The sequence below is a fragment of the Vicugna pacos genome, chromosome 19 (genome assembly GCF_048564905.1).
Source record: "Vicugna pacos chromosome 19, VicPac4, whole genome shotgun sequence".
In the NCBI taxonomy this organism is placed as follows: domain Eukaryota; kingdom Metazoa; phylum Chordata; class Mammalia; order Artiodactyla; family Camelidae; genus Vicugna; species Vicugna pacos.
Window position 1 is genome coordinate 586129 of NC_133005.1, and position 3146 is coordinate 589274.

Genomic DNA, 3146 nt, shown 5'->3' on the forward strand with positions numbered 1-3146 from the left:
ACGTGCAGCGCACGTCAGCCTAGTGCGCAGGCGCGGCGTGGAGGCGGGCGGCGCAGCCCAGCGCGCAGGCGCCGTGGCCCTTCCCGCAGGGGTCGGCCGGCCTGCCCTCCAGCCTCCAGCCCGGCGGGTCTCAGCCTGGAAGCGGGGTCCCGGCGTGGCCGCAGCTCCTGTCCCAGCCCGCAGGGCCCCGCACGGCGCGGCCGAGGAGTCGCCCCCACAGCCTCACAGTCTTGGTCTTGACCGGCTGTGGAGGTTCTGAATTTTCCTTGGGTCCCTCTGCACCTGAAGTCCCTTATTTTGATAGAAAAATGCCACACAGGACAGGCGGCGCAGTCACGCCTCTCCTATTCCCGACCCCTGCTTTCTCGTCCCTCTAAAAGCTGCGAAGGTTGGGCCGCTCCTGCCAGGGTCAGTCGTCCACGCAGCCCCGCTGACTCAGGGCCCTGCTGGTAAGGCGTGCCGCCTCTCCTCCCGAAGTGGAGCCCGCCCGCCTTCCCAGCTTCCCCGCTTCCCTCGCGGCGGGTGCGCCCACGTGCCGGCGCCTGGCCAGTGTGTAGTGGGCGCGCCCCTTCCAGGCCTGGTCCTGGAAACCACCCCCTCTCTGGGCCCTGGGAGCGCCCTGCTGGTGCCCGAATCCCACGGTGGTCCTGAGTTTATTGTTGAGACGTGGTCACTTGAGAGGGAGAGGGTGCTGACAGGTGGGACGTAGGGACAATGTCCTAGACCAGACTGGGCCGGCGGACTATGGGACACTGGCCTCCTGTGCCAGCTTGGCGGCTGAACCACTCGACTTCGGGCCCAAAGTCCTGCCCCTTCCCCACTACAGCTTGTGAGCTGTAGCCCACCCACAAGGAGTGCGCCCAAGCCAGACAAGGTCCCCATCACCGTCACCTCTGCCTCCATCTCGTGTGAACACGGGAAGAACGCCTTTGCTGACCCAGATGGTTCATGGTCGTGAGACCCCTTCCACACACACACACACACACACACACCCTGGGGGAGGAAAAACCTCGTCTCCCTAGCAGTCAGGTCTTATTTTTCACCTTTGGCTGCTTTAAGTTACCCTGGACCCTTTGGCAGCAAAGCGTGCAGCTGCGCTCGCCTCTGGACCGTCCGTCCCCCGTCCTGCCTGCGTAAGTTACCATGGTAAACTTCGTAATTGCGTATAAAGTTGCCCGCATCGGTTTTCAGGCTCAAGGTTCCTTCTCAGTTCGGAGGATAATACTTAGTATCTGCAATGCCCGACACGAGTCAAACCCGGGGTTCTGGTTTTGAGGCAGCATTAGCCCGCAGAGTACCTCATGCCACGTTTGCTACCGAACCCCGAGGACACAGGTGCTTGGGCACACGGTGTAGGTAGGTCCATGGGGAAGACGCTGGGAAGAGAAACTCCTATGGGAAAGGACATGTCCTTTCTCTTTCTCTCTTTCAAATATCGGATGCATATGGCCAAACTGCTCCTTACACATCGTACTCACCAACACGCCTGCAGTAACGTACAGGAGCGCGGATTTCCGCTCCTTTTCACCGGCCGAGTCTTTGCAAACCTTTGGATCTTTGCAATCCAATTGGACAGAATTCTTTCTCACATACAGCCGTAACAGTTTCAGTTTACATTTGTTCTAATATTTTGAAATCTGTACATGGAAAGTGATGGCCCTGCCTCTGTCTGCCTCGCTCGCGACATCGCTTTCACCTTATTTCACTTAGAATTCCTAGAATTCGTCAGTTTTACTGACATGGGCTTTGCATTTGCTGTTTGCTGCTTGCAAGGCTCTTCCCCCAGGCCTTTCCTTAGTAAAAGGCTGTGATCTGAGTACTTGCGTCTCCCTAAGTTCTATGTTCAAATCCAAACCCTCAAGGTGATGATGTTAGGAGATGGGGCCTCTGGGAGATGAATGGCGTTAGTGTCCTCATAAAAGAGGCCCCAGAGAGGTCCCTCAGCCCTTCTGCCACGTGAGGGTGCAGTGAAAAGTCAGTGCTCTGAGGAAGCCAGCCCTCACCAGACAGTGAATTTGCTGGCGTCTTGATCTTGGACTTCCGAGTCTCCAGAACTATGAGAAATAAATGTTTGTTATTTAAAAGCCACTCAATTTATGGCATTTTTGTTACAGCAGCCTGATGGGCCTGAGGCATAGATTCTTTTCATCCTTTAAGACTTCGCTCAAATGCCACCTCTTCACAGAATTTTAACTATCGTACTTCTGCCCCCCCTTCTGCTATTTGCTGGATAGCATTTATCACACCCATTGTTCTTTATTGGTTGGTTTGCATATTAGTATTTTCTTTATTCCACCACAGAGAGGCAGGCTTGGTGAAAGCAAGGAAGCAGTTTGTCCTGACGGTGCTGGCACGCCCCGCACAGTCTGGCACGTGGTGCTTGGGGCAAACGCTGTTGTGTCCACATCCTCTCAGCCCACGCTGACTCCAGCTCTCCAGTGGTGATGGAGAGTTCCCATGAAGTCTCGGGAAACCCTGAGCATACTGCCTAGAAGTTCAGGGAGGTTAATCCGTAACCAGTTGGGGACGAATGTGTCAGCCCTCCCTGGTAGCATAGGAGTGGGACTGGACCTCACCTGCCCACAGAGGTAACCAGCTCAGTCATGCCTGGCTCCTTGGGTTGGCTTTCTCTTCCTCATTGGCCTCCTTCCCAAATAAACTAAAGCTGACCTTTGAACAACACTGGTTTGAACTGCGTGGGTTCACTTATATGCCGATTTTTTTTCCCCAATAAATACATACCAGAGTGCTACACACTCCTTAGATGGCTGAATCGGCAGATATGAGGGTCAACTGTAAAACTGTGGATTTTCGCCTACCCTTCACGTTGTTCAAGCGTCAACTGTACTTGCAGCAAAACTCTGGTGTCAGACTGCCTTTGCTGACACCCCAACTAGACAACACCAGTGTCTGTTTGCAGAAGTAATGGATGGATGATTTCTGGCTTCGCAGTTCTCACGAGTCAGCCAGAAGCAGCAGCCTAGGCCTGCAGGTGGAGGTTGACGGAAGCCAGTTGGCACCCACCGTGCAAATACAGGAGCCAGGAGGGACAGCTGAGATGCGGGCGGTGCAGGAAATCCACGCAGAGCAGGGAGGCCTGACGGCCCTGCTTTGAGGGTGAGAGTTTTAGACGAGGACGATGAGTT